Raw genomic sequence first — 27,026 nt, 5'->3', positions numbered from 1 at the left:
AGACTGCATCACCAATACAATGGGACCATTCATGAAGGCCTGTGGCAAAGAGATGAAATCAAGCTGTTGGAAGCAGGAATGTTTTGATATAGGTGATTAGAGTTTTCAGTGTGCTGGCATGAAACCTGGAGTGGCCATTGTCCCTTTCCAGGTCATCCCTTTACACCCCAATCTATTCACTGCAGATCCAAGCTGTCCCAATGTAAGATGGACCTTCAGGCCCAACTGACATGCGGACAGAATCCCTATGCTGTATACAAGTATGCTCTCATGTACCGACCTCATCTCCATACCTGCACCAACGCCAATTGCCAAAGGGCCTGTGTGTGTACTGAAAACCATGTGTCATGGCCCACATCAACACGAATGCCATGCTTACAGGTGTACACACCAAATAGACCATCTGCAATGGGTAGGAGAGCATACACTACCCAAGTAAATTTAACCAGACCTGCATAGAGTTGGAAGTGTATTAAACAGGTGGCTAAATCATCCAAAAAACCATTTAGAAGCAAGTCCATCAAACACAAAATAATGCTACCCCACACCATTTAAAAAAAAAATTGAGGTCCAGATTGGCAGTCCTAAAAATCACAAGTGTACATATATACGGCTATGAGAAGCATTCAGTCACCTTCATATTGTATGCCTGAAATACAGAAAAGGACATTGTAAACTGTGCAAGTGAACAACATGTCACATCTCTCCCAACAGGCTCCCAAGACAGACTCGAAGTGAATTAAGGTGGAAGAGCAGCTTGTACTTCAGCTGCAACAACCACTTCTCCAACCACCAGCCCTTCAGCACCACCACCATCCTGGAAGCAAGTGGTGGGGGGCAACGCTCTGTGACCGGCAAGCTAAAAAAGCCAACCCTCTGCCTTTGCTCCCCACCACAACTTTAAAGAAGCCAGCAGCACTTGACACAATGGAGACACCACCACTGCATCTACATTACCATCTGCAGGAGTGCCTACAACCACCACTTCATCGCAGGAGCCTGCTCTCTGCACTGCCACAGAGATGCCAATTACCACCACAGCTCTGAGAGAACCATCTAGAACAATACCATCAACCACCTCGGCCTCTGAAGACTTGTACAGAATTGGCACAGCCGTGAACACCACCACTATGGGTCCACACACGCTTGTCATTGCCAGTGTTGGAGAGAACTGGGTCCACTCCTCTCCCCTTCGTTCCTTTTCCCCCTTCCACACTAGTACCTCACCCTCTACCACAGCTCAGGAGCTGCTGTGGCGCCACCATAGCAGTCAGACAGTCCTCCTCATGGAGATGGCAGATGGGACCAAGGGACAGGAGAAGGTACAGTGAATACCCAATGTTTTCAGTTCCATGCAACACAACAGACCCTGCACTCATGGAAGAGGCTGACATAAATTGAACAGCGGCATGACCCCATGCAGCGACTGGCAGAGCAATACCTTGTCCACTGGAAAGCTATGTAAGGAGTAGCGCAGGGGGTACGACGTCCTTTCATCGCCTGCATTTTCATCCCCTATCATTTTAAAGTGCATATTACAACGAATATGTTCATCGAATTTTTCAGGGGGAGGTGGGAAAGGGCAGATAAGGGTTTGTGCGGGTAGGCAATAGTCAAAAATAAGTGTGGGAGGAGGTTTTGGGGGGAACCCCCCAAAAAAACAATATAAAACGAGCATTTTCGTTGGAATGTACACGTTAAAATGACAGAGGATTAAATTGCAGGCGATGAAATGACATGGAACCACACACACACAAACACACGCGCAAGCACGCCCGCACGCACGCTGGCAAGCACGCACGGAACAGTGCTCGATTGATCACACAAAAACGTACAAGAGATAGGAAATCACATTTGATGGGAGGCAGTGAGCTTCTTGTAATGGGGTGTGTTTGAGGGACATTCTAACCAGGCTGTGCAAGGCAGTAAATGGAACAGTCACCGGGGACAATACATAAGATGACATACATAGATTAAGGACATTGGACCTTTTTAAGTGCAAGTAGGAAGTAGGACCAGCTGTGCTTGGGATGTGACCATGATGGGTGAAGCGCTAGCGTGGAGGCAGAGGAAGTGAGGGACAGAAGCAGGTTAGAGGTGAGGCAAAAATGTTAAGTAGCAGGCAGATGAGAGGTAGGTTCAGAGGGTAATTCAGAGGCAAGGAGGTAGGCTCTCAGTTCAGCATCTCTGTGGCAAGCCAGATGATGCAGGAGGTGACTGAGGCCATGTCTGCAAATGCAGGAGACATTGCTAAGCGGCATTGCCTTGGTACTACAGCATCTCTGTGGTGGTAACAGTGCAAGCTCTGGCTCTACTACACCGACAGAGAGTTGTGTGGCCACCTGCCCAAGCTGAACACCGCACCAGAACTGTGCCTAGCATTCACCACCTGGCACCTCTGGGTGGGGCAAGTGTTCACACATATAGGGACTCCTGGGCCCATGCACCTTTGTGGAGTTGATGGAGCTTGCAGGTCATGGGTGATGGGGATGAGGGCGTGGGAGGGCATGGGTGTTGGGCATGGGGGTGCTGGGAGGGCATGGATGTTTTGAAATAGTAAATAAATGCATATTTGCAGCAATGCGTGGATCCAGTGTTAATGTTGCTGTTGTGCTTGTGTTCATTTCAGTGAATGGGCTTTGAATAGGGAATAGGTGCGCAGGCCTGTGCTAAAAAAGATATTGTCAATGAATGAGTTATTGCCAAACACGGGGTTAGTCCCTTACCTCTGCACGCCTGCATCATCGTTGGAGTCAGGGTTTGCCTTTTCAGCCTCTGGTGGCATGGGCACATTCCTCTGAATGCAAACATTGTGCATCATACAGCACACAATTTCTAACTAGTACAGTTTCATGGCGCTATGCATGAGGGCCCTTCTGTCCCCATCCGGTCCAGCCGCCAGAACCATTCCTAAAATTAGAATATAAATGTTATTGTGTTCTCATATAGTGCTTCATGCTAGACTCTTCAACGCTTCAAAGTGGTTTAATACCAGGCGTTACTAATACCCCATTTGGAATGCTACTTGATTTATCAACCTCGCAAGGATGGAATACTGTGGTAAGTTTGGCTCTATTTCCTCCAGAAATGCCCCCAAAGCGGCACTACTGTTAAGCATGCAGTATCTTGAGGAGTTCCGCATGATTCGGAGTCATGCGGAACCATCAGTAGCTCCATCGGTTGGGCTACATGCTGGACTACCAATTGCGGTAATTACACATGCGGTAATGCTTTTGTGTGAAGGCAATTACCGCCACACAAAAGCAGGCAGAATTGTAGAGTTTGGTAATGAAACTCATAGTTTGCAAGAACACTGCGATACCCCCCCGAAGCTGAAATCATGCCCTATGTCGGCCCTGCCATGGGATTCAAATGTGCCACGTGCAGGCTGCCCCCATGTCAGGGACCAACCAGTATCTTACTCACCGTTGGCATGTATACATATCAGCAACATGAAGGAAACGGAGACCCGAGATGCGCAGCAGTACAGTGGGGGCGAGTGGGGAGGAGGGCTGTAATCTCACGGAGACTTCTCTTCGAAGACTCACAAATATAGTGGTGCATATATACACACACCACACACACCACAAACAAACACACACACACACACTCATAGCCACGCACGAACACATCAGACACAGAGAGGGTCGGACTGGGTCATACAATTGTCTCTGGTACCAATGAAAAGTGTCCCACAGTTGCAAATGGCAATTCATTCCTTTTCTGACAGACTGTTTGAGTAGTACCCAAGGGGGAGTAGTCTTTTGATAAAATGTGCCACACCAGCTTTTTGGGTTCGGGTATTGCTCTATAGGCCAGTCGGAGACTGGACACAGCTGCTCACAGACACACACATTGCTAGACACTCGCACTGGTAGGTGATCACACGCCAATTCAGACTCGCGCATGTACACACATCAGAGGTCGAAGTAGGCGGGAGCGGTCAGGAGCGGTGTCCCCATACTATTTATTTTTTAAGTTTCACTGTTCATATACTTTTATTTTAAAACGAAACCGTCATGGAATGGTTTAGTTTTCAAATAAAAAAAGTGTAGGTAGAAGTTGAAGCTTGCACTTCAGGGCACGGCACTGTACATTCCCATAAATAGCAGGTGTGTTTGTTTGGGGGATTGGATTGTGTGAGTGAGGGGGTGCAGGGATGGGGTTTGTGGGGAGCGCGGCAGACCAGCCGGGAACATAGTTCCACTACTTATTTTCGTACACTTCGACCACTGACACACATACACACACATACACACAAAAAAGACAGATGCCTGCACAGTCAGACACACTCACCTACACCGGCATTCCACGGACGAGTTACATGCTCAAACGCACGCGCACAAACACACACCGAAGGAGTCAAACACACACTCATAAGCACACGTCCCAGCACCCACTGTTCCCAGCTATCACTCCCCTCCTCTCCTGTGCCCAGCGCGCTAAAATCCAACTTTAATCCTTTCTCCACAGAGACTTTGACCCCAAAGCTGACCTTTCGTGCAGCTGAATCCTTAAACCAACCCAGCCCGTGCACACAGCACACAGGAGACAAATGTCCCTTTCTTCAGTGGCACAGTTGTCCAGTCACACGCCATAATTGCCACGTGCCACATTGAGTCCACCAATCAGGTGCCGCCAAGCAGCTCTGTGAGAGAAGTAGAAGCAACACCAGCATTGTCCTGTGGTACAGTAATGCGAATTCAATAACATGAATGCGGCTTTGTGAGCCTTGGAAGAAGGTACGTATAATGTTATCTGTTAGCCCTTCTAGTTCATTTTGTGAATAGCCATTTTTGACATTCTCGACAGTGGAATAAGAACAGGCTTCATAGAGCACTCAGTATCGGATTTCTCTCCCTGCTGAGTAGGATAGTAACAGTCTTATCATTCCATGGTTTCATTGCGGATCCCAAACACTGAGTCAGCCCTGCGGCCCATTCCAAGTTGGACACAGAGCCTGGTGAGATAGCACTACACTTGCTGAGCTACCTTAGTATATCAAATTGAAACTAAGATTGAATATGTGTCTTTTATGCTGTTCGCAAGTTCTTTAAGTGGGATAGGAAATGGTGGGTGATTAACAAGTCCTGGAACTATATAAAGTGTCTCATAGTCCTCAGAGTGCAGAGTTGGTACCAAAGCCTAATGGACTGTGAGGTGATCAGAGTGCGGGATACAGTGTTTCATAGTCCTCAGAGTGCCGAGTTGGTACCAAAGCCTGCCGGACTGTGAGGAGATCAGAATGCAGGATAAGGTGGTTCATAGTGCTCTGAGTACAGAGTTAGTACCAATGCCTAATGGACTGTGAGGTGACCAGAGTGCAGGGCACAGTGTTTCCTAGTCCTCAGAGTGCAGAGTTGGTACTGAAGGCATGCCCCTAAACGCTCACACCAGAAAAAATACAACCCGCTAGGGGAAAAGGACAGGGAAACTCTTGCAAGCATAACAAGTGTTTATTCGTAAGAAAATAGGTGCGTCAGCAAAGAACTCTGCTGCCATGGAACATTCTGGGCAAAAGGGTGCAAGCAGAAGCTTAAAAGGGGACACAGGATCATAGATTAGGTAATTTGTATATAGTGGAAACACACGTGGCTGCTTGATGCAACCCTATACATGGTCGGCCTGCTCCATAGGGGATGCCAGGTCATTGGCCCCAGCTCAGTACATCCGTCTTCCATCACGTGGGACCTGCTGGGCTCATCGTCTCCAGGGAACCAAGGCCGAGCAGCAATTAACTACATTTGTGACCAGTGCTACTCTATCATTATGCAGTGGACCTGGCATGCTCAAAGACTGTCACAGGGGGAGTCTCGAGGTCACACTAACCCCTCACATCATTTACTCCTCTCATTGCCTCTCATTGCTTCCAAAGATTTCACCCTCGATTTTAAACTATAATGTATCCCTCCCTGTACCTCACATTACAAATCGTGTCATTATGAAATAAAGGTGGGACAACCATGTTCTTAGATCTTTTATAGTGGATTGGTTTACGCTTCGGTGGTCTGGGCTCAACTGGTAGCTCGAAATTCAGGGGTATTGGGACTAGGGCAGTTATAGGGGCCATAACTCCTGGCTGGCTGGGTGGGGGTCAGAGGTATGCTTTGGCCTATGTGTGATAACACGTACACCAAGGTGCCCAGTGCTGTCTTGTGGCCTTGTAGGGCACATTCTTTCTAAAACAAACATATTGGAAACAATTTTAGAACAAAGAGGAGTTTCTGTGAAAGTTATCAGCATGGGCCTCTCTCGTCAACGCTTGGTTTTATTCATATTTCTCCTTCAGGCTCGCTGCCTGTTTCTAACACACTAAATACTGCATGGTCATGCATGCCTTATAGTCAACTATGGCTGCTTAATATCTGCAAAATGGCACATGCTTACATACGCGCACTATGTCTAAACGTCTAAATTGTGTACAATTTCATGATTGTGTGGGGACCTTTAGACTGCCTCCCTCCCCCATGGTCTATTATAGTTCTTCCAATGGGGCTCACCTCACCCTAAAGTGCCTATGGGGGGTGGGATGGGTTAGCTCCCTTCCCAACATTCCCCCCTTTCGTTACTTCAACAGTATAAAAACTCCCACCACACATGCACTCATTCTCTCTTCTCACTGTCTCCTCATATGGCGAGGTTCCCTTTTGTGGTATCCAGGCCCGACACATGGACCGTGAGCTTTCCCCTGATTGCACATATTCCTTAGGCGTGCACGTCATATAAATACATCCCCCATCGCCTGCCAGATCCACCATTCTTCCTCATAATTCTCAGGGTGAGGGGGTGGGATAATGGTGGTGTGATACAAATGGTCTACTTCGTCTCCATCAGGGATGGGGACCATGTAGGGGATTGCGTGGTCAGTATTGTGAGGTAGTTTTGAAACCCCATTGACACCATCATCATTGCGCTACAAGGCACTGCACAAGGCACTGCTTCGACACAACACCGGAGGCCCATTTGCCAGGTGCAGAAGATGACCAAGATGAACACAATGATGGGTGCCAGCATCTTCACGATGGCGCCTAACCAGGTCAGGGCCCAATCGAATGCAAATCAAACTAGGAATTCCCTTGTGTTCCTTCTTCTTTCTTCATACAAACGCCTAGACCATGTACGGCTGCAATTATGTGAGATAACGACATGTCCTCTGCGTTTTTGGGAGGTTTGAATGAGCAACAGGCATCTCCAATTTCTCGGCACACACACCTCCTTCCATTGCCATCAGCATATCAAGGACGTAGCGGTTCTGCATCGTCATCAGCCTCCAGGTGCGCAGCTTGATCTTTATGACGTTGAACCCATGTTCACCAACTGGACCAGCTCACAGAGTACAATTTGCAGCCGTTTTGCATTCATCGCTGCTTGCACGCTGGGTAACAGTAGGGAGGCAAAGAAGGTTTCCACTGAATATTCATCTGGGATTTCAGCAAGCAATGCGGCTGAGTCTCTAAATAGGTAGTTTGATCTCTTTTTCCTCCACAGCTTCTCATATTGCCCTCTTCTGAGCAGAATGTGAAATTCTGGCAGTGGTAACAAATTCTGTTCTTCAAACGCAGGAAAAACGGTCAGGCTGTGTGGGGTATTGGCTCCCCTTGCAAGTGTTCTTCTGGGATTACTAATAAGGCTGAGTGCAGTGTTGCCAGTGAACAGTAGCCCCTCCATGTTGACGGGAGGTGCAAGTACGCTTGTTGGCCGCAGACTGAATAGTAATCCATCACTGTCGTCTGAACTCTCTTCAGGTCTGGAATCAGGAGGGTCTTGTTGCATCGTTCGCTTAAGCCGATAAAATTAGATCCTTGACTGTGGATACAAAGTCTATATGTTTCTTCTTGGTGCACTTTCACTGGTTTTCCCATTGCTGCAATCCATTTAAACTTTGTAATGTTTCTGTTCAAATTTGTCAGCAGATTTGTCCGCACGTTGTTTCCACTCGAGCCAGGAGTTCCTCTTCATATCATAGGAGGCCCCAGGAGGGACTCTGCCAAGCAACTGAGTGTGGTCTCTTGCCATTTATTGTTTATAGATTTAAGTCCTTGGATCACCAGATATGGTTGCTGCAAGCACTTAATGTCTCTCGGATTATTGTTACATTTCAGGGGATCTGGATCCATGAGCTCTAGTCGCACTCTGGGTGCCTGGAAAGTGCCTTTAACCCTGCATAGCGCAAGATTAACCAGGCACTGTGCCTCTATAATTGGTACTTCCTGTGGTACTCATACCTTGGGTGCTCCCGTTGCGCATGGGATTAGTGAACACACGAAGCAGCTACCATTACAGTTTCCCACCCTACCGCACTCATATCCATATACCAACTGTTGGTAATTTCAGGGTATCGCACATCTTCAATAGCATCAAAGCCTAGCCCCTGGTATGTGCCGTACTTCGCCCATCGTGCCAGCAGTTTCAATCTTTTATGTGGCCCCATGAGTATGCTCACAACAATTGTACTGCTAATATCTTCACAAGTGCTTATGTTACGAAAACATTTTTTGAAAGCAAATGGGAACAAATGTTCTAGCATTGTGCTCACAGTCATACTCATACGTGAGGGAGAGAGAGAGAGAAGAAGGTAACTAAATGAGAGAATGGGAAAAGACAAGAGAAAGGAAAAGAGAGAGAGAGAGAGAGAAAGAGAGAGAGAGAGAGAGAGAGAGAGAGAAAGAAGAGAGAGCTTATATATTTTTTATGATTAAGCAACTGTGCATATCCACCAATAAAATAAGGACCGAAATTAATTGAGTAAGCTGGATATATAAATAATGCTGAGATAACTGAACAATATCAGGTGTCTTTAAGGTGTCTCACCCACTTGTCCCCAGCGATCTGTCATCCAGGTGGCCAGGACGCAGCCATCGCTTTAGATTCAGTTTCTGGGGATGGACCAGTGCAGGAGGATCACCTGGGTGAGGGGTCTTCGGGGAGTGGGAGTGGTACACCAGATGGCGAGATGCAGTATTCCCTTCCCAGTATACCTGACATGTCCCAATACAATGGTCAGGCGAGGTCAGGAATTTACTGACCATCACTCACACCTGAATTCCATTAACCTTTCCCACATGGATAAAAGGCGGAGCACGAAAGCACACTCTGAGCGAGGCAAAGCACACAAGGAAACAGCAGTTTTGAGACTGCAGCTGAAAGAGAGAAGAAAGACGGCAAAACATGAGGGGATCGCAAGCAGGGAAATTCCCTTGACCTTTCCGACAAGAGACCATTACTTTCACAAGCCCTCAAGATTAGAAAGTATAAGACTAGGAAACCACGCTGAAGAATCCTGTTTTGTGTGTGTCGGAGATACCCGGGGCCCTCCCGCGTCACTAATCAATGTGGGGAGAAGCAGCAGCCACTCTGGTACCGTCCTTAGCTCCAAGAACAAAGCAGCAACCGTGAAATCAACAAGCTGGTGAGTTGGGGAGACTGATACAAGACCGGTCCGTGTTGAATCCAAGATTGCACGCAGCAACATTGAATGGCAAACGCTGGAATGAACATTGTGAAAACACATGTCAGAAAAGATGCAAGTAAAAGTTGAACTGCTGATGAGTGTTTGAACTTTGAAGAGACTTTGATACGATATCTTTGACAGAGTGGTCCGGCACCGTGTGAGTGCTCAATCGAAGGTCTCTGTAAGGTATCCAGCTGAGAAGTAACAAAACTGAAAGTTAAATGGTTATATTAAGAAGAGAACAAAGAATTGTGAATTGAAGTGGTCCTGTGACGGGTCAAGCAAAACTCTGCAAACAGTGGAAAGTCGTCAATTTTGATATAGTAAAGATTAGAAAATTAGATACATTTGGTCCGAGCCCGGAGGAGAGAGACCAAGTGAAGGTTTTGAGCTAAAGTGGATCTGAGCACGGCAGAGGGGAACCTGGGGTGAACAGCAAATCATCAGAGAAGTTGTGCATATGAGATTCCTGAGGAGAAAGGAACTTTGAATGCTTATTTGTCACATCAGGACCTCTGAAAAAGAGACTTTGGGCCTCATTACAAGTCAGGCGGTAGCCGTGCCGGTAAATCCGGCAGGCTGCCACTGGACTTGTGGGGATTTACCGGCTCCGGACTTTCCGGAATCACCTGGGCATTACAGCCCCTGTGGTCCGGTAGTTCTGCAGCTGGCATTTCGTTACTCCCCAAACACGAGAATGGGGCCAGTGGAAACACCGGCACCATGCAGTAATGGTCCCGGTGTTTCCACGTCCGTGTGTGGCCGGTGGCATTACACCCGCCAGGCCAGACCTGGCAGGTGTAACACCACATGGCCACATAACTCGGAGTTAGCCAGTCCGGAAAACGGTGCCGGTACGGTTTTACCGGCACAGTTAAATCCAGACCGGCTAACTCGTAATGAGGCCCTTTGAATGGCAAAGCGACTTTGGCACAGAGGGTCCTGATACTGAGATTTCGATCTGCATCCTCGTGCTAGAAAAGCCAGAGTATGTGCTAAGCTTGAGTGTGACACCTTGTCCTGTGCTGAAAATGTGGGGAAGGAAAGCTAACCACTCAACTATCCTGACACATTTTTTCTTTTGTATAACATTGTTTCCCGCACTTTTTGTATTTAGAAGTAAAGATAGGCAACATGCTTATAAGCATAGGTCCTTGTATTTTGCCCAGACTCCACTTGTACTGCCTTATTATTATTTGACGGTCGTAGATTGCTCCCATCTACAGATTTAGGATTAGATAGGCGTTTTTCAAACCCAATTGAAGTTCAATAAACACCTTGAACTGTGATAACTTCTGTGTCTTCACTGTTAAATACCATCCCTTCCTTACAGTGCTAGCGTAATGTTCGAGAATGCACTGTGGACAATAGAAAGGTGTTTCTAATAGCAAAGCTCCTTCACTTTTACAGCGAGCAGGGTTGAAAACACCTTTTTGCAGGGACCATGAAACCTGAGGTTACTCGATTTACCAACAAAACTCCTTAGGTAAATGAGTTCTCCAGGCAGAAGCGGATGGGCGGGTGGGGAAACTGTAACAGTTGTGTTTGCAGTTGCCAATGCCTCTGGTCGGGGTAGTGCAATCTGTGGGCAGACACATTTAATTGCACGTGTTAGGGTTGTTAGATACTCTTTAAATCCTTCACCTAAAACCGCTGCTGCCCTATGGGCATCTGATGCCCTCCTGACAGGGGTGATAAATGGTGGTCCAGGCAGGGTTGTGGGTGTAAACTGAAGAGGAGGGCCAAGGGTAAGCAATGCACCCAGTACTTTTTCAAAGTTTAGATAATTTGCTCTTGAGAAGGCTGTTGATCCTCTCCACAATTATGTTGGCCCCAGGGTGATACATTGAACACATCCAGTGCTTAACGCCAAGTAGTGCTGTGATCTCTTTAAAGAGCTCATTGAAAAAATGTGTGCAGTTATCGGACCATGACATATCGCACACACCCCATCGGGGGAAGACCTCACGGACAAGACATTTAGCTGCACATTTGGCATGGGTGTGCACAAGGTCCAGCCTCAACCCACTGCGAAAAAGGATAGACAACAATTAAACACCGGGACCAATTGCACCTTTCCCCCATGTCTGCATAGTCTATGTGTAGCTTGCTGAATGGCCCAATAGACTGGGGCAGAGTGCCCCATAAGGTTTGGAGTGCCATGCCTGTGCTGAAACTTTGACAAGTGGCTCAGTGTATAATCATGCTGGTGAGGTGCTCCACGAACCAATCCCCCTGTACGTCAACTGCAATGTGTTGCTTTGACCTGTGGGAGGGGTGGTGGAGTTGGTCGAAAGCTAATGTTAACAGTTTCTGAGGCATTACTGCTTTACCAGTGCATTCCTGCCCCCGTAACAAATTGGTTAGGGATTGTTTGGACCCTATATCCATAGTTCTTTTTCATCATTTTGTGCTTTGCCTTGCAGTTCGATAAGCTGTGCAATAGTCACTACTGTGTATGGGGTGTGTTGTTGATTAGTTCGGGCGTGGTCAAAACCTACTCAGCAAGTGTGGGTACTGGGAGATAGGCTGCCATTTGGCCACTGCACCCGCGGCAGCGTTTCACAGTGACATTTTGTCTGTGTTACTGGTATGGGTGGCACACTTAACAACAGCCACTACAGAGGGTTGGGTCAATGTAGAGATCAATATGTCTAGCAGTGCGGCATGCTGTACTGGGGAACAGTCCGCTCTCCAGAAATCCCTCCTCTTTCATCGCGAAAGATCGGCATGCGCTGTTGTAGTGACGTATGCCGAGTCAGAATAAATGGTCACGTGTCACCCTTGCAAAACCTGCAGCGTTTCAATGAGTGCTATGAGCTCTGCTGCTTGGGCCGAGTAATGCATCGGCAATCTTTTCATAATCAGTGTCTCATATTCACCTCCATCGAGGTGTAACACTGTGGCACCGGTATATCTCTGGCCCGTCACCTGCTCATTTGTTGCTGCCCCGTCAACAAAGAGAACCTCCCCCTCTTCCAATGGGCTATCTCTTTATTTATTTTATTTATTGTTTGCTTGTTAGGTGCTTATACAGCAAGTAAAATACTGTTTCAAAGTGCCCACAGGGCAAGGGGAGAGATCGACGGAGTGAAATACATTACAAAACACAATAATTAATAAAAGCAGTGGAGGGAAAAGGAGGAAGGACGAACCTACTATACCTTGAGAGTATTCAGAATGTGCAAGTGCAGCAAAGGAAAATGGCAGAGGGCGTAAGTGCTGGGGAATCTGGGCTCATGGGTGAGCCGCAGAAGAAGTGCTTGGGTTGATGAGTGCTACAAGACAAGGGGCCACGACAGGAGTACATGCGAACCTCTGAGGCGGAGGGTGTGCCAAGGCAAGTGTTGAGGGTAGACAGGAGCTGGGCAGATTGGGTGTGCAAGGTCAGGGGCCTGAGGATGCAAACGGGCCCGGGACACCAATCACAGCAACTGTGGTATTAGCAGAGAAGAAGGGAAGGTGGAGGTGAAGAGGTAGGTCTTGAGGAGCTTCTGGAATTTAAGAAAGTCCTGCTTAAGGCGCAGAGGCAGGGGTAGGCTGTTCCATATGAGGGAGCTAGCTGAGAAAAGCGATCAACCACCTACCCTCTGTTTAGCACACACAAAGTGTTGGTGCCAGAGGAACGAAGTGGTCTAGAGGGAGAGTATTTAGTAAGATAAGGTTGGAGATAGTGTGGTCCCGGGCCCAGACAACCTTGTGGGTGATGGGATTGTCATCTTGCCTTGGGAATGTCATCTTCCTCCCCTTCATATGTGACACAGTCATGCATTGCTAAATCCTCTTCTGTACACATTTCTGTCAGAAAAGTGGCAGTGTTTACTGTTTTGCATGTCACAATATGGATGTTTGGACTTGAGAGGATCATTTCATACTCTGAAGCTCTCTGTGTGGTATGGGTAGCTTTTGATCTCTCTGGAATGGTGAACAGTGAATGTTCCACATACAAAGTGATGGAATACCCCATCACGATTGTGGAACTTTTCTTAATTGCCAACGCAGCTGCAGCAAGTGCTTGCTCGCAGGTGAACTGTCCTTGCATCACTCAGTCGAGTGTGCCACTATAAAAGGGCAATTGCATGTGGCCCATTCTGCTCTTCTGGCTCAGTACTGCAGTCTTGAGATGACCGTTAGAATGTGAGAATATGTAGAACTCCGATTTGTGTAGTCTGCGGTGGTGAGCACTGGGGCTGTAGATATCACTTCCTTTAAATCATTGAAATGTTGTATCATGTCAGCTGTCCATTCAACTTTGTGATTCCCTTTTTGTGCTTTCTTGAGAGCCTGCAGGAGCAGCCTGGTGTACGCGGCATGGTCTAGTATTCATGCTCTGCAGTAGTTGTATAACACTAAGAATTTCTACATGTCTTTCACTGTTATGGGTCTGAGGGTGGCAGTTTGTTTGCCGTTTGCTGATATTAACTGACCTAGATATAGCACTTCTTGCTGGTAGTAATGTAGTTTGGCCTGGTCAACTTTGTACCCCTTGCAGGCCAGGAGTTGTAGGAGTGTAATAGTGTCTCTTCGGCAGTGCTGCTCACTGTCGCTACATGCAAGCAAATCGTCCACGTACTGGATGATCACGCTGGCCACTTGAATGTTTCCTAAATCAGCGTGCAATATTCTGTTGAAAATGATTGGGCTCTCGCAGTACCACAGAGGCAAACAAGTGTGTTCATAGCACTTTCCGCCATGGGTAAATGCTGGAAGATACTGTGAGTCGTGGTGCAAAGGTATCAAAAAGAAAGTGTTTTTTAGATCGACCACTGTAAAGTGGGTAGCCTCCTTGGGGATACTACATAGAATGGTGGCAGGGTTGGGGACCACAGGAAACTCCTTCTGTACCACAGCATTTAGGCAGTGTAAATCCTCGATCCTTCTCCAATCGCCCCCTGTTGCATTTCTGGCAGGGTAGATCACTGTGTTGCACGGTGACGTGGATGGCACCATTATCCATTGATTGAGCAGGGCCTGTATCGTGTCTCTAATTCCTTCCTTTGCTTTTCTTGATAGTGGGAACTGTTTCACCCGGGGTAGCACTGCCCCTGCCTTTAGTGTTATGTGTACTGGGGTTACTTCCTTTAAAAGCCCAACATCATGTGGGTTGGTAGTTCACAACAGCTCAGGGAGATATGCTAAGTCTGCCTCAATGAAGGAGGGCGGGTCTACAACAGCCATCACTGGGCATTACACTCTTCAATACTGCACTATGATCTCGCAGGGAATGCAAATCTCTCAAATTATTTATTTTTCACTGTCATTATTCTCAAATAATGCTGCATCTGTCACCTCCTTAAGAGATTCAGTGAGGTCAATGCAAGGCACTGTACGCCACTCACACCTGCCCGTCCCTATTACAACCACTCTCTTCGCCAAAACATCAACAACCCTTGCAGGTCTAGGGACAGGATTGTGCCTGCCACCAATTCCGGGGACACCACAGGGTGGAAGATAAAATCTGCTGGCGCTCTCCAACAGCCCATGGCAATTAGTGCGACTGATTCCAGAAGCACTGTTATGCCGTAAATAAACATGTCTGGGTCTACGGGTATCCCTCGGAGAAGCACCTTCCCTGACATTGCATGTATTATTACCATTGCTCTTATCGCGCACATTACTGATGTGGCGCAAATAATGCTGAGATCAATGAATGAGATTGTCATCTTCAATTTACTGAGCTGGTCCCTGCCCAGCAGGTTGACAGCAGAAGTCTCAGAATACAATAAGGGAGCGTGCACCACCTTCCCTCCCACCTTTACATCCAGCTTGTTAGTGTACAGAACCGTGGAAATAGCCCAAGCGAAGCCCTGCGTGTCAAGAGTTTTGCCCAATAACGGGAAGTCCCCCTCACTGGTGCATGATTTCTTAGCACCTGAATAAACTATAAAAATGAATTGCTTGTTTCCGATCTCACCCCCACCATTACGCACGCTGATGTGATTCTGAAGGATATCCAACCTTGGGCCGTGAGGAGGAACCCCCTCCTCACATAGCCCGGGGGTTGGATTTAGAGCTTTGCAGCGATCGCACAAACAGAAGTGCAAAAAAGGGCGAGGTATCTCGTCCTTTGCACTGCAAACGTAGTGCTGAGGATGAGATACCTCTTCCTTGGCACTTAAAGGGTAAAACAGATATACTATATAAAGGCCAACAACGCAGATCGCCTTTTGGCTAGGCTAATAAGAAAAGAGGAGAAAGACAGAACTATACTAAAAATCAAAATGAAAGTGGGGAGTGGAGAGTTCAGTCCAAACGGATGTAATCAGTGAATTTTCAGCTTTCTACACAGATTTATATAAGTTTGATAACCCTCTTGAGCAGTCGGAACTGGAATATCTAGATAAGTGTGATCGACAACTGGTAACAAGACAGGAGAAATTGGAACTGAACAAGAAATTAAAACGGAGGAAGTTTGCAGAGCCATAGTGTCATTGCCAGTAAATAAATCTCTGGGACCAGATGGTTTCACCGTCGATTTTTACAAAACCTTCAGGGAACAGTTAATTCCCCATCTGGTCCAATTTTTAAATAACTTCAGGGTTGCGGGTAAAATCACTCCAACAATCGAGTAGGTGAAGGTGGTGCTACTTCCAAAGCTCGGGAAAGACCTGGAAAATTGCAGCTTATATAGGAAAATAGCATTGATTAAAATAGACGCAAATATTTATGCAAAAATACTGTCATCCCGTCTTGAAGGCTTCTCCTGAAGATTTTTGGCCCTGATATTCGTCCTGGAAGGATAGCTCAGCAGCAACGTGCTCATCTTGGAAGCAAGACAACACAGAGTAACACGGGTTTAAATCCTGGGTCCGCACTTAGAAACCTCCTGGTATTAAGCACGTTATAAATAACCTATCATATCATATCAATCAGAGTTTATTCTGGGAAGACAGACTGGAGACAATACCAGAAGGATAGCACTCTTAATAGAAAAAGTAAATAAAAAAAACATCCTGGCCCTCATTATCGCTCTGGATACTAAAAAAGCATTTGGTAGAGTGGAGTGGCAGCTCTTGTTTCATACAATGGAGAAAAAGGGGTTTGGGACCAAATTCATATCTATGATAAAGGCAAATTATTATAAGCTGATGCTGTGCCTGCTGATCAATGGACACCTATCAGGGGCAATCCGTGTGTCTAGAGGGACAAAACAGGGGTGCTCTCTGTCCCCGTTACTGTATGCGATTCATTTGGAGCCGCTCTTGGCTACAATAAGGGAATCCCCGGACATAGTGGGAATCCCCAAACGTAGCAGGAATCCCCTTTGGAGGAAGGGGCCATAAAGTAGCCATATTTGCAGACGATATGTTATTAACACTTAAGGATCTGGAAAAAACCCTAAGAACATTGAATACATAAGTGAGTCACTTTCGGGAAGGTTGCAGGGTTGAAAATGAACACACATAAATCTTAGGTCTTGAACCTGATGATTCCGGCAGATAGGCAACAGGAACTTAAGGAGACCTTTTTGTATAGTTGGTCAGGCAATTCTGTAAAATACTTAGGAGTCAACATTTCTAAAACTACGGAAGATTTATTCTTAGCCAACTATCCTCTCTAATAGAGGGCATTAAAAGGATGTTACCCGACTGGGGTCTGCTGGCATATTGTGGCTGGAAAGGATTAATGTCCTTAAAATGGTTCCTCTTCCACCATTTTATGATGCTTTCAACAAGGGTGCCCAAATCACTCTTCCGAAACCATTCAAAGACACAGAGGGAAGTTCATATGGAATAACAAAAAGACCAGAGTTGCGAGATTGGTGATGACCATGCCAAGAAGTTGGGGCGGACTTGAGGACCCAGACTTTAGGGCATATTATTTGGCCTCACAGATTAAAGTAATTACGGATTGGCTAAAGGACAACAGGCAAATGTTATGAAGAGATATGGACGAAGCGATGGTAGGGGGCCACCTTGATGGGATTCTTTAGAAGCCAAAGAGGGACAGACCATACAATATGTACTGCAGCACAATAGGTTCCCTTGTGGGAGATTTGTGGGATGAATTGGTAAACAGAGCAGGCCTTACCACCTATCCATCACCATTTGCTCCAATATTTCACAATCTTCAATTTTCCCAGCGGGCGAGGGGGTCGGGATTCGGTAAATGGGAAGAGGGGGGATGCCTCAAGATACGAGACATGTTTAAGGGAGGCGAGATCAAATCTGTTAACCAATGTAAATTGGACTTTGAACTGGATTAAGGGGAAAGATATCGGTACACTCAATTGAGACATTGGCTGGTGAGCCCGTTAATAAAAGAGGCAGCAACAAGAGTCCTAACACCCTTTGAGAAATTCCTATTATCAGACTCAGGGGACAAACATGGTGGGGTCAATATATGGGTACATTAAGCAAAATGAGGAACCAGGACACAGGTCCTGAGGAACCTCACAGGCTATATGAGGAAATGGGAGGAATCAGTTGGCCAACCGATAGAGGAGGAAGGGTGGAAACAACTATGGGTGAACATCCCTCGACTAACTATGTCGATTCAACTACAGGAGATATGGGTAAAGTTGATGTGTCAATGGCATTTTACACCTGCAAAACTCCATGGGTATTTCCATACTGTCCCCAAGACGTGTTGGAGGGAATGCAGAGCAGAGGGGACATGGAGTCACATCGGGTGGGATTGTCCGCAAACCCAGCCGTTTTGGGAAATGATACAGGATGCTATAGAGGAGATCCTGGGGATCAAGGGAAAGGTTAACAAAGGCTTTGCAATTGTGGGATTAGGTGGGTATTGGAAGAGCTGGCTTCGAAAGCACAACACAAAGTGTATGCGATTCTAATGTTGGCATGAGCACTGGTAGTGGCACAGAAGTGAAAAACAAGGGAACCTCCTACGGAACATGATTGGGTAGGTAAGGAGTGGCATTTTGTGTCGTTAGTGTGGGTATCTTACTCAATGCAAGGGGATCATCAGGGATTTTTGGCAGACTTGGATTTAGTATTGAAGATCTTACAGAAAGAATCCAGAATTTCCTGGTGCCCGTGGAAGATGAGCATTTTGGGATTGATATGTAACTCTGTGAATCACCTATAGGGATCAAGGATCTTTATGATGAGGAGGAGAGATATCCTATGAAAGGACCTGGACGATGTTTATTGCAAAGGATTGGCAAGCCATTTTCAGGGGAGTTGGGTAGCAAACACTGGACTAAGGCTGGGGCTAGAGGGGGCAAGGGTAGTTCATGGAGGAGGGGTACAGAAAATGCTTGTTTTTTGCAAATGCCAATAAAAATGTGCATTAAAAAATGTTGCATTTTAGAGCATACTTATATTGGGGAAAAATCAGTTTTCAACTAGCGCTGGGGGGCCTAGCGGGCAGGCATGGTATTTGTTACTGGACATCTATTATAGATGTCCAGTAATAAGATATCAGCCCTACCCCCTGGGCCTCACTGCGCCTAATACATGCACACAATCAAAGCAAGGCGCTGGGGGAGGGACGGGGGGGAAGCATGGTATTTTTTACTGGACATCTATGATATATGTCCAGTAAATAAATACCACCCCTGTCCCCTGGGCTCCACAGTGCCTCAGAAGGAGAGCTCATTTTGGAAGGTGGTTAGGGGGATTTGTGCAATAAAGGCATTTGTAAAATGCCTTTGTTGTACAACCGCCCTCCCCCAACCCCGACTCACCAAAATCAGCTCCACCAACCAACACAAACTCACACACATTCACACAGCAAGCACTCTATCATTCACATGAGCACCCATCATCAGACACTCACTCATAATACAAGCATACACGCATACAAACACCTAAATAAATACAAAAATATGAACATAAACTTACCTTCTGCCCCGCTCCTGAGGTTTACTCCCCAGCACTCCAGCTCCTGCATCATGAACAGGAATCGTGAAGTGAAAGCTTTCTGGTTCCTGCACACATGTGTTCAGGGGCCTGAGTATGGGTGCTGAAACCATCTCCTCCAGCCTGCCCTGTCCGTATGTGTGAGGAGGCGCAGGAGGTTCCCCTCGCACATACAAACACGCAGTTCCCCAGTTAGCATTTCCAATTAGCTATACAAGGCTGGTGAAGCAAAGCGCCCCGAGCGTTGTATTGCTCATTGAGCATGTGTGGCTGGGGAAATGAACTTTCAAATGGAAACTGTGCCTCATGCCGAGTTTGCCAGTCAGAAATAAGGGTGCCGGTAAACTCACTGGCATCCTGGATTCTGGACCCACAAACTCTTCCTATAGGACTCTATCGGTATGGGGATTAACAAAATTAACGGTGCCTGACTTCCCAGACTCCGGACTTGTAATAGCCCTGTGGTACTGGGAAATCAGGCGTCGGTAATTGTTTACAAGTCAGGTGGCAGCCTGCAGGTAGAACCGGCAGGGTTACCACCAGACGCGTAATGAGGCCCAGTGTTTCCCTTTGACAGTTCATCCAGCCCAGGAGCACTCCCTCAGCTGGAAAATGCAGCAGAGGGAGCACTCAGTGTTTCTCTGGGCTGGCTCCTCAGCTACTCCAAAATGGGTTAGGGGGCCATTGGATTGATGCCCCCTAGCCCATCATGGACAAGCCACACCTGCCCAGGACGACTCCCCCCAGCACTTGCCTTTCCTCCTTTTTTTTTTTTTTACTCTTCAATCTGGGGTCTCACTCTCTCCTCCCCCTGGGAATGTAGCCGTGCCGCAGTTCGAATACCTCTGCTTTACACTGACTTCCAGAGGGCAGTATTGCTTTTAAAGTGCAGTGCATCACTTTCAAAGCGATACACACAACTGCCTCCTACATTCCTGCAACATAAACTTAAGAGACACATGCCTAACCTAAAACTTAGATCATCCCTTGACACTAGTGGCTCCCAGTGGCTCCCATTCATTAGAACAAGAGGCTCAAAGGCTTAGACTTTCTCCCATTTTAGCTCTGCAGCTCAGCAGATCACCCTGCCTCATGACATAAGAACGAGCCCAAGTTACTCATCCTTTAACCCCTTAAGTGCCAGGCTATTATGCAAGTTTATGCAAAAACGACGAGCATACTCTTAAAAAATAAAATAAAAACTAGCTGTTACACTATTAACAGGGATGCTATTTACTATTAACAGGGATGCTATTTATTAAGTAGATATATTTTTAATAACTTGAGCCAACCGGGGAACGTTTGGGGCATGTCTCTTTTTCCTTATCTTGGGCTCTCTAGTTTTACCTAGAAGATTACTGTCGATATTTACTTATCCAGGAAACGTGATGCTCATTCGCACTTACTACATGTCCGTTTTTCATCTGCAGGACTTAGTGATACAATAGTAGGTTTATCTTCTCATGTAATGCATGTAGATGGTTTAAGTATGGCCATCCCTGTTTTACCTGCTCATGTGATGCTTGTGCTATTGTGTTACTCGTGTGAAAGCCTGTTTACACGGGCCAAAATGCGTCAAGAAAGACATTTTTAGAGTGTTAATATATTATGTAGTATATTTGATTGTCATTGTTTGTAAATCATGTTAATAGAAAACACTTTTTTTTAGGTTTTCATTAACACGGTAGGACCACTATGTATCCTAAGGCCACAGCTCCTTCTAGCGGTGACAACAGGCAATGGGATACAGAAGATACAGGAGGCTTTCATTCACACAGTAGGACCTCTATATATCCGAAGGCAACAGCTCACTCTAGCGGTGATACAGGCAAAGGGGGCAGTCTCTACTGCACATGACTGCATCAGACAAACAGACACCTGGCCTTTTATTATATGGGATGTCTTTACCTGTCTCATTGTATTTTCATTTTTACCAACAATTGTTCGTATTTTCAATATTATTCACTGTGCACTTAGGATATTTCGTGCCCAGAGGTAAACTTACCTCTGCACGTATTTTGATCGTGGAGTAAACCTTTTATTCTATACAATTCGTACAATATGTTTGTGCCCTGTTTTATTTTGGTACCAGACACACAACCTCCTTCCACGAAACAAATGCTGTGTCCTTTGGTTTACCCAAAACCAGATCTGCATTCTTGCTTCCGAGAAGAGAAGCCAAAATCTAATTTTAGTTTAACCTTCTACTTGAAACGGGCAATCAGTTTATCAGTGACTCCACACGTAAATGCTCCCCCATCTGAGACATAGGGATTCTTTAGGGCAACTACTTTTATGTATTAAAAGCTTACTATTCGGGGACAACCTTATTTATCACTTACATATCTAGCATATTTTCTTGAAATCATCAAGGTCTTCACATCAGTAAGAACAAGGGCCATCATTTCCTGCCTGGAACCATTATATTGCAGGGAGACCGAGCGCTAGGCCTTGTGTGCTTCCTTTAAGAGCAACCCTCACTCCAAGTCCCCAATTATTTGAAAAACATTACTTCACTTTTGTAGTTCATTCTTTTTTTTAAAGTAAAATTATTTTTTTATTTCTTGGTTTGGTTTCAAAATCAAATCTTTCACGAAATCAATAACAATAAAAGAAGAAAAAATAAAATAAAATTAATACAAACATATAACAAATATTGAAAAATTTACGAGCACTAAAAGCAATAAGATTATAATTACTAAATTGCTAAAATGGGGTCCAAAAAAGAGAAAAGAAAAAGAAACAATCTATCATTACGTTTATCAACACCTGAAATCAGAGTTGTATCTATAACAATAAAAAAAAGTCTCAAGTAAAACTCTATATGAGGCAAGGTTAAGAGCACTACTATCTCCCTGCAATAAGCAAGAACAAAGGCATTCACCAGACAAGTAATGCTGATTGTACACAAAGGAGCTAAAGTGTTTGGTTCTTAAACCATTGAGAGCTGGACAAAAACCTATGAGATGTTTAAGGGTCTCCAATGTTTCCATCCCCATGTGAAATTGGCAAGTCTGGCTAAGCCCTCTGCATCCTTCCCTGGGTCTCAGTCGTTCCAAGGTAGGAAGTTGGTTAAGTGTAAACAAAGTATTTTGGTTTACTTTTGATTTCGCTTTATTTTAATGTGTAGGAAAATAATTCAGGGCCTGGTGCATTGAGTCAATGTTCAGTGAGCAAGCTGACCCAGACAGTGCCTTTCCTCTGATATAGTATATTTAATTTCAGAATGTTGTTCATAGTAGGCATTTTTCTGCTTTCAGTTAAATTGTCAGAGGGGCTTGCAGGTAGATACGTTTGACCGCAAAGACAACAGGAGAAAAGTACACAGGAAGCAGGAGTACAAGGAGTCCTGCAGACAAGGAAGGATAGGCAACAGAGGCAGTGAACAGAAAGGGGCAAGGAGTACAAGTAAACAAAACACGTTAGGTTCCCTCTTGGGGTGTACGCAGAATGGGGGAAGAGTTTCCCAGAGAACCAGGGAAACTCCAGCCTTCTGAGCAGGTTACTACTATAGGGCCCCACTCTGAATGCTCATGGAAATGAACAACAGCAGTGGGTGTCTGTATCTGGACCCTAAGGCACGAACAAGGTAACAGTACTCACAATACTGAAGCCAGTACGGGTCCAGCAGGAACTGAACATTGACTGCCTCCTGAAACAGGAACCAGCACACCGTTAACAATGACACAAGGTACAATACTGAAATGGGACAAAGGAAAGGGGCAGAGATTGCCTTCTGGAAACCCAGAAGCCAAACTCTAAACAAAGGAATTACACAAGGCACAAGTGAAGGCAAGAACTGTAACAGATGATCCAGGGGAAAAAGGAAGTCAAACAGAGCAAGGTTCTGGACAGAGACCCTGGAGAAAGAAGAAAAGCAAGCAAACTAGAATCTAAGTTCAGGGGTAAGGAGACTGGAAACTGCAGACTGGTAACAAGGAACAGCAACTCTGGACTGGAATAGCAAGAGTAGGACTGCAGAGAGAAAACAAGGAATCTGTAGCTCTGAAGTGGGATAACAAGGGCAGGACGGAAGACTGATAAGAAGGGAACTGTAGCTCTGAAGTGGGATAACAAGGGCAGGACTAAAGACAGATAAAAAGGAAACTGTAGCTCTGAAGTGGGATAACAAGGACAAGACTGAAGACTGATAACAAGGGAACTGCAGGTTGGGAACAAGATAATTAGTGTTAGAGAGCAAGGGGCTGTAGACAGGGAACATAGGACTGTAAGCAGGGGAGATGGGCTGCAGTATAGGAAGCACAGAGGTGCAGGTCAAAAGGCAGGGGTGTGAAGGCAGAGTAGCAGGACTGCAAGGCAGGGAGTACAGGGCTCTGGAACTTGATTCTGGAAACAACAGGACACAGCAGAAATCCAAGGATCAAGGCAACAAAGGGCTGGAAGCGAGCTCAATGCAAGAGACCTGAGCTCCTGCAGGCAGCTGCTTAAATACTTACCTGCCCTGTGCTGAAGCAGGCTAATTAGCAGCACCTGGAGCAGCACACCTGAAGGTAATTGGCCTCCTCCCTCTCTGGTCCTGTGAAAGTGAAAGCCACGCTGATCACTAAGGCTTCTGGGGATTGTAGTTCTAAGACTGTTGCATAGGAATAGCCAGGGAATGGGAACATCCAGAAGGTGCATTATGGGTCATGTTTGTGAAATTAAATAAAAAAGTTCCAAAGTCTTGCAAACTGAAAGTAATGACAAAAATATGAATCAGTATTGTCCAGGGAGTATTATGGCGATGAATGAGTCCCAAATAGTCCACAATGGGTGCCAGTTGTTGCGCCAGTGGCACAGTCGTGACACTTAGCAAAGTGGCACAGTTAGTAACCATGAGTGCACCCACTCCACCAAGGTCTGTCAGAAATGACCCCTGTGCAACGCCCCCGCCCTCCGGCCAGCCCTGCCTCCCATCCCCCCTCCCCAAATCATCCCACCCTCCACCACATCCTCCACCTACCCCTTTCCAAACACCAAGCCAGCGGGGCACGATGGTGAGCCAACCACTCTAAGACCCCTGCTCCTCTGAATCCCTCCACCGATCAGCCTACTATGATCATACCCACTCCCCTCTCTAGCCTCCGATGCACACCCTGCCCAGCAACCATGCACTCCCCGCTTTTCCCATCAACCCCCTCCATCATCCCCGCCTGACCACACCCCTTCCCCTCCCTAATGCACACCTAGCCCTAGCAAGAACTGAAGTGTCATCCCTCTCCCCCTCTTACTCCCCCTACACTCTCGCACACAGCAATCGCAACAAAGACACTAAAGAGGAAACGTACCTGGTCCCCCTCAATCTCTCAGCACTCATCGCCTCCCCTGTCTCGGCCCACCACCTCATCCCCACAATCCCCACCCTCCCCCCACGCCTCACCCTGCCTGAAACCCCTCTCTCTCGTTTTCTCACTGACCACAACTGAAACTCCTAACTCCCCACACCCCTCCTTCAAATCCCCCTTGCCAAACCCAATCACCCTAGCACACACGTCCATCTACTCCCACCCAAAACACGTCATCTTCTCTGCTCGCCCACTCTTCCCATCGACCATCAGCCAGCCCACCCCTCATGCTCTCCAGTTTCCACCTGCTCCCCCCCACCCCCTTTGTGGCAGCTCTGACACCAACCTCATCTATGGAAGTAAACTGCATCCTATTTAATGCCCGATCTGTAGCAAAAGACAGACACAGCATCTTTGACCTGCTCGCCTCTGACAAACCAGACCTGGTCTTTATCACCGAAACCTGGTTCTCTGACGACTTCGCCCCTATCGCCAATGAAGCCTTCCCCCCTGACTACTCCCTCATCCCTCTGAACCGCCCCTCTAGAGGAGGAGGAATAGCATTTGCATTCAAGTCTCACTTCCACGCCTCAATCATCGACAACCAACCTTCCATTCCTTTCTGCGATTCACTCCTCCCTTTCCCCTTCGTTCTCACACAGCTTCCTAATAATCTACAGACCCCCTGGCTACGATAGACAATTCTCAAACAACTTCTGCGACTCTATTGCCACCCTTCAACTAAACCATCCCAACCTCACCCTCCTAGGAGATTTCAACATATGGCTCGACATTCCCACCAATCCCATGACACACTCTCTGGTTGACGGCCTAGACGCGATTAACCTCCAACCCCACTTAAACAACCTGACTCACTATAAAGGACACACTACTGATGCCATCTTCAGCTCCCACAACCGGATACATTTAAGCCCCCCCACCCCTATCATCTGGTCCGATTACTTAATTGTTTCTTTTGCCATTCGCGCACCCGACCCGCCTCCCGAACCTGAACCTCCGAATCTATGCAAATGCTGAAAAAAACGAATAATCCTTCCTGACCTAGCCGACACACTCCTCCAGTCTCCTCCGCCTACCTGCCGACTCAATAACCAACTAACCCCCCGACGCCTTTGACTCATGGCTCAACACCTCACTAATGCGGCTGACACCCTCTTGCAAACTATCAGCCCGCTGTGGCCTTTTTTCCTAGATGGTTCACACCTGAATTGAAGACCAGTAAACAACTATATAAATAACTAGAACGCAAATGACGGAAAGACAAAACCCCCCTGAGCAGATCCACCTTGGCCCGGCACCTTCATCAGTACAAGTCTGAAATACGGAAAGCAAAAAAAGCCCATTACAAGTCCCGAATCCTAACCTGTAAAAACCCCAGCAAAGAACTTCACAAAATCATCACCGAATTCACCAAACCATCATGCACCACCACCGTCCCGACCTCACAATTGCTGTGTGACTCACTCTCTCTCCACTTTTACACGACAGCTCTCAAAAGAACTAACACCCTAACCAACAAACAAGCTCTCTTACAACCACCAGGCAACCCACCCCCCACACTGGTCAAACCACTGCCTGCGACTACTACCCAACCAACGTTCGACTCCTTCAGTCCAATATCACCCGACCAATTTCTTAAACTTTTCTCTGCCCACAAACCATCCAGATCTCCCCTAGACCCTTACCTGGCCATAACCCTCAAAGAAATTGTTGCTTCTACCTGCGCAGGAGAACACGCAAGATCCATCATAAATGACTCCCTCTCCTCGGGAATTTTTCCTGACGTATTCAAAACGGTTCATGTCAAACCTCTAATAAAAAAAAACTCCCTCAACCCCAAAAACTACCGCCCCATCTCAAACACCAGGTTCCTTGCTAAACTCATTGACCGAACCGCTTACTCCCAACTAAATGCCTTTGTCGAAGCCAACAATCTCCTAGACCCCGCACAAACAGGTTTCAGAGCCCGACACGGAACTGATACCACCCTAACCTCAATCTAGGATGACCTTAAAAACACGGCAGACTCCGTGGGTTGCGTCGCTTTAATCCTTCTTGACCTATCCGCCGCCTTCGACACAATCAATCACTCAATCCTCCGTGACCACCTCCACTCCGTAGGAATTCGTGGAAACGCTCTCCAATGGATAGCATCATTCCTCAAAGATAGGAACCAAATAACCCTACTCTCCAACTATTCCTCCCAAGCCCGACCAGTCGACACGGGAGTTCCACAAGGAGCTTGCTTATCAGCCCTCCTGTTCAATCTCTACATGGCCACCCTCCCACGAATAATTCGTTCACACAACATCATGTGTTACAACTACGCTCATGACGCTCAACTAATTCTAAAACTCCTGAACTCAAAATCCCAATGTCAACCTGACCTCGTTTCCTGCCTCCTCGACATAGAACTCTGGATGACCACAAACCACCTTTTGC

The sequence above is a fragment of the Ambystoma mexicanum genome, chromosome 8, assembly GCF_040938575.1.
Source record: "Ambystoma mexicanum isolate Mex_15411 chromosome 8, UKY_AmexF1_1, whole genome shotgun sequence".
NCBI lineage: Eukaryota > Metazoa > Chordata > Amphibia > Caudata > Ambystomatidae > Ambystoma > Ambystoma mexicanum.
Note: the sequence above shows the minus strand (reverse complement) of the source record.